The sequence below is a fragment of the Mastomys coucha genome, unplaced genomic scaffold (assembly GCF_008632895.1).
Source record: "Mastomys coucha isolate ucsf_1 unplaced genomic scaffold, UCSF_Mcou_1 pScaffold23, whole genome shotgun sequence".
Lineage (NCBI taxonomy): Eukaryota > Metazoa > Chordata > Mammalia > Rodentia > Muridae > Mastomys > Mastomys coucha.
The window spans coordinates 99,808,126-99,813,944 of NW_022196906.1; the positions used below are offsets into that span (position 1 = coordinate 99,808,126).

General features: G+C 45.6%; 1 long non-coding RNA gene across 1 annotated transcript; it reads right to left on the reverse strand.

Moving 5' to 3' along the window:
* Positions 1 to 3,527: 3,527 nt before the first annotated feature.
* LOC116073946 lies at positions 3,528 to 5,040 on the reverse strand. The gene is made up of 2 exons (XR_004111975.1): positions 4,940 to 5,040; positions 3,528 to 3,864 (listed from the first exon to the last, which is right to left on the reverse strand). It is a non-coding gene; the product is annotated as an uncharacterized LOC116073946 (long non-coding RNA).
* Positions 5,041 to 5,819: the final 779 nt, after the last annotated feature.

Here is a 5,819-nt window from a genome sequence, read left to right on the forward strand (position 1 = left end):
GAGGTTAGACAAGGGGCGAGGGAGTTGGATATCATCCCCATTACAGTTTGGACATGTCATTACCACCATTATCTTAGGACCTGAGGGCACATGCTTAGCATGAAGTACTATTTAGTTTCTGGCATAACTATTCGAGAAAATGGGGTCAAATGACGCTTCCTGAAATAAACTGTCACTAGAAAGACAGCCTGTCATTAGGAGAGTTGAATTCTCATTTTGCAATGTTTTTCTTTTCAGACTTGATAAATTTGACAGGAAACCTAAAGAGCCTCCTACACAGAGAATTAGCCCCAAAATGATGGAGCGGTTCATCCTTCATCAGCTAGTCCTTAACCAGCCGTGACATGGGGCTAAGAGGAACAGAATGCTCTTCTTTCTGATTGGGAATAGAGTTACTTAGCATGCAGGTGAGAAGCAGCCATTGCTCATTAAGTGTTCCGAATTCCTGAGAGAAATGAGTTATAGTGCTTAAAATCCCGCCGGTACAGTTAAGCTCAAATACCTAATGTTTGTGTTACCTGCAGACTAGTGCGGCCCTCAGCCTTGGTCCACGAAGCTTCTCAGCCAATGTGATAAATCCGGAGACTCGCGGCTAGTCAAGGTGCTAAGAGTGAGTGAGTGTCTGAGCGTCCAGTTCTGTATTACCTGTCCAGGGCTCAGGGAGCAACCTGGAACCAGGTGATGTGGAAGAGAGCCAGGTTCTCTTATGAATATGACGTGGCCATTGTATTCAAGACTGGGCCTGTCAACACTCAAGCTTGGATCTGGGGATACTCATGATGCCTCACGCTCCTCTTCCCGGGAATTATACCGAATGGCCCTCAGAGGCCGCACATTGAGGAGCAATTGCTATCGCTCATTGGCTGCTTCCACAAGGGTAAAGCCTGGCGTTTCCAAGCTACCCTATGTAGGCTTAGTAAACTCCTTGCACATTGGAGGAACTCTGGCGCTGTGGTGTGGCACGCATGCGTGCACGCCTGTATCCTTGGGACTTGTTCTGGAGGCCAGTTCTGGAGGCCAGTGAATTAAGGGACGCTCTGAGATCAGGATCTGGATCATGGATCGTCAGCATTGGCACACTCGCTGTTTTGAAAACGAATGTTATCTCCGAGCCTTTCCCTTCCACTTGTACGATCTAGTCTCACAGGGCCTGAGACCATTTTCCCAGATTAGAGTCCACAGCCTTCACCTTTTGCAGCTGGAAATCAAATTTATGCCAATGCCCGTCATTGGCCTCTTGGGGGCATAATGCGCTTGTTGCCTGCTTCGGGTTTCCCTCAAAAACAGATTGTGAGCTGTTCAAGGAGAAAAAGTATCTCATTAACAACGGCTGGCTCACAGTAGGCTCTCAATAAAAATTCTCAGAACAAATAGGTGAACAGATATTCACCTCAGGAACATACTTAAACCCCAAAAGTCTATCTCCATATTCTTGTAGCTGTCAGAACATTTCCACTCCAAGTCACTTCCTGGTGCCATGCTATGGAAGCCAGGCTGCTGTTCCTAGAAACCCCTGGTGCCCCACATATCCGATTTCTACTGAGGAGGTTGTCGTCTGTGAAGCTTTTTAAAAGAATGCTCTTTTTTTTTTAAAATTAACTAAAGGACATGAAAAAACTTGTTTTCAAAAAAGGATGGTGTCAGAAACTCAACCGTTAAAAATCCCAGTGAGAATGAAACACCTCCGTCCTGCCCCGAGCATCGAAGTCATTTTAACACCGCCCGGATTCCCACCCCAGGTGCACAGCACCAGATAAGGATTGGCACCCAGCTTCCGACACGTGTCTTCACCTTGTAGTTTCCAAGGAAACAAAGATCCGCAAAGTTCTCGTCTCAGCCTTAGCCTGGCGTCAGTCTCTGTATACACACCCCAGCTTGCCTGGAGCTAGCGCATACTGCTTTGCTGCAATTTCATCCAAACCTCTCCAGTGCTGTGATAAACTGTGTCTCCCTCTAACGGGCTACGGGCCCCAAACCCTCTCTGCTCTCTGGTGAAGGATCCCTCTGGCTCCTCAAATTAATCTAACTTTGTTGGACACCAGCCTGGTCGTTATCTGATGAACTTTCTTGTTTTATTGCTGTTTTCTTTGGTCTTGAGATAGGCTTAAGTGTTATGCTCTGCCATGCTCAGCTTGACTGCCTCGCCTCTAGCCAATTTGGGTACAACACGGATTACTGGATCTAGCCGGCTAGTTGTTGCCATGAAAATCACATAGACGCACACACACACATGCACACACACACACACACACACACACACACACACACACACACTGGCAGATAAATGTCAATCAGAAGCCAAGCCAGGATTTTTTATTAAAGACCTAAACTTTTAAGGTACAATAGGCTTTGATTTCGTTTTCATGGAGCTTTCAAGTTTGTTGTTACTGTTTGTTTTCCTTTGCTTTACTGAGCGAGAGGAGGAAGAGGAGGAGAAAGGGGAGACAGACAGACAGACAGACAGAGTGCACAAGGTCAGAGGTATCCTATCCCTATGGAGACAGAGTTACTGGTAGCTGTGAGCTGCCCAGCATGGGTGCCGGAAGTCCTACTCAGGTCCCTCTGCAAAACAGTAGCCATTGTTAACAACTGAGCTGTCACCTCTCCAGCCGGGGCTTTATTATTGAGACAAAGTCTCACTCTGAAGTGCAGGCCTGCCTGCAACTCACAGCAGTCCCCCTGCTTCAGCCTCCCAAGTGATGGGCTTACAAACCTGAATCCCTATGCACACAACCTGATGAGCTTGTGAAAGAGGCACTCAGGAGGCAAAGGCAAGCAGATCTCTGAGTTCGAGACCAGCCTGATCTACATTACAAGCTTCAGGCCAGCCAGAGCTACACAGTGGTAATCACTCTATTGATGGAAAATTCCACCCTTAGCTTCGTGGGGAACTAACAGTCACAGAAAACAGTCCATACTGCACCTGACCCAAGAATCAGCATGTGACCATGCCTGGCCAAGAACAATCTTGTCTTATTCACCACCACTATCATTACTACCACACACGCACATACGCGCACACAGGTATATTCACATACACACACACACACGTACATATTCACACATATACACATACAGACGGTCACACACTCACATACACACACACACCTCTTGTTATGAAGTTTTAGAGACATCAATATTGATGTTTCCTGTTACCATGGTTTCAGTTTGGTCTCTGACTCTGAAGCCCAGAGGGAAAAACAACAAAGGAGCTGAAATCCTGGATTCTGCCCTTTCTGTGTTCTTGATTCCATTTCATTTTATGTTGTTTTGTTTGGTCTTTGTTAGGGAGTGGCATTGTTTATGAGAGTGAGCACCTGACCTTATCTGCTTAGACTGGCTCAATGTAAATTTTGGTTGCTCATGATCAATGATCACCATCTGATTTCTGCATAGGTGCAATGGAACTTTTTCTGCAGGGCTTCAAATCATGATCCCTGGCTTGCTGTCCAGGCCATCCCTGGAAATGCACGGTTACGCTGCTTCTTGTTAAGCCACAGACTTCATAAAACCAACATGGCTTCATCTCGTCCTTTACTGCCAGAAATCCTAAAGTCAGACATTGCACCTAGGGGAGCAAACACATTTACAGCCACAGAATTTAGCCCCAGAACTGATGTATACATTATGTAGTCAAAACCTTTTACAGGAAAAAGAAAATAATAGTGGTTTGATTTGCCTGAGTCTCATCACGTGAGCCCTTCACCGAGGAGTTCTTGAGTAACTGAAGGCGACTTGCTTTGACTCCTTCCCATTCGGTCCATCCTTTAATCTGGAAACTGCCTTTGGTGAGAACACCTCCATTGTCCTTCACTGATGGGGGTCTGGGGGTAGGATGAGGACTTTGCAGAAAGGAAGGGTGGCCTTCAGAAAGGAGGGAGAAATGAGGAGAGATAATGGGGCATTACCAAGGCAGCGATGCTACTAAAATCATTTCAGAGACTGGGCTGCACACCAGCAAGGACCACCCACTTCAGAAAAAGTGGAGTATTCATTAAGGCTATGAAGAATTCCTAAGACTTAGTTATAATCCCCATACTCTGAAGTATAAAGATCTGTGTTTAAAACAAATTAGACAATGCTGGTCACAAATGTATAGGTTCAGTCAGAACTGTGGTGGTGCACACCTTAAACCCAGCACTCGAGGCAGAGGCAGAGCCAGAGCTCTATGAGTTCAAGGCCAGCTTGGGCTACATAGTGAGACCCTATCTCAAAGAACAAATAAGAACAAGACCTTACCTCAAAATAAAATATTTTTAAAAAGGCTAGTCTATAACTCAGTGACAGACTACTTGTATATCATGTGGGTAGACCCCCTCAAACCCTGAGCAAAGAAGAAAAGGTGACAAAGATTACTCTTCAGGGCTGGTGATGTGGTTCAGTTGAGAGAGTATTTGCCGAGCATACACAAAGCTCTGGCTTCAGTCCCCAGCACCACCCACAACCGAGCATGATAGTACATGCCTGCAATCCCAGCATTCCCAGCTTCCAGGAAGCTTTTGCAGACAAGGGGATCAGAAGTCCGAGACCATCCCCAGATACCTAGCAAGTGTAAAGGTAGTCTAACAATCATGATCACCTGTGACAAGGACACCAGAGGCTACCAGTCAATGGTCTCTCTGAAGCTAACATTAAATACATTTTTACTATCATAAAAACTACCCATGGGGCTAGAGAGATGGCTCAGTGGTTAAGAGCACTGACTGCTTTCCCAGAAGTCCAGGGTTCAATTCCCAGCACCCACATGGCAGCTCACAAACATCTGTAACTCCAGTTCCAGAGGATCTGATACCCTCACACAGACATACATGCAGGAAAAACACCAGGGCACATAAAATAAGAATGAATAAATCATTTTTTAAAAACTACTCATGATGCTGTTCTTTTTTTTTTTTCACACCATCTATATACTGTCTTTAAAGGTCTTTAAAACACTTACCCAAAGATAATACATGTGGATCTTAGTTCTCATCTATGCCATAGGACAGCGCTGCTCAACCTCTGGGTTGAGACCCCTTTAGGGAATCAAATGGCCCTTTCACAGAGGTTACCTAAGACCATCAGAAAGCACATATATTTGCATTACAATTCATAACAGTAGCAAAATTACAGTTATAAAGTAGCAACAAAATCATTTGATGGTTGGGATCACCCCAATATAAGGAACTGTATTAAAGGGTCACAGCATTAGGAAGTTTCAGAACCACTGCTCTAGGAGAAGCAAATTGCTCTAATCTGAGGCATCAAGTAGCATCCTATCACGAGCCCACACGGCAAATATAGTCTCAAACAGTATTTCAGTCCCCTCTATCTCTGGCTAAGACCGGGAATCTGCAAAGTAACTTAGTGGTCACTGGAAATGAATGTTCTTTCATGAAATCATCGAGGTGGCAGATCTGTGGCTTTGATGCCACTAGAGATGTTCCCCATCTTTATGCCAACAGATTTTAAGAAGTGTTGCCCAGGGTACACATAGGCCATTAATAGTCATCATGCTTCAAGATGACTGCCTGAGGCTCACCCAGAGTTCCTTGCGTAGGCCTTGCGTTGTCCAAGTCACTGATAGCGTCTCATTTGCATGGCCTCTCGACTCTACAAAGTGATCAGAGCTATAATATTGTCATGTCACCCTCTGTTCCTGAAAAATCAAAGAAAGGATTCCTTCAAGTCTATCGCACAGAGAACCAATTGGAGTTGCTTACCGGAGCGTGGGCCCTGCCATCCCAGCAGATGTTTACTGCTTGTACATTCCCAGGGAGGGGAGGGGCGTGCTGGTCGGGCAGAGGGGTTTCGGCTGAGTGGTCACAGCTGCTCTGATT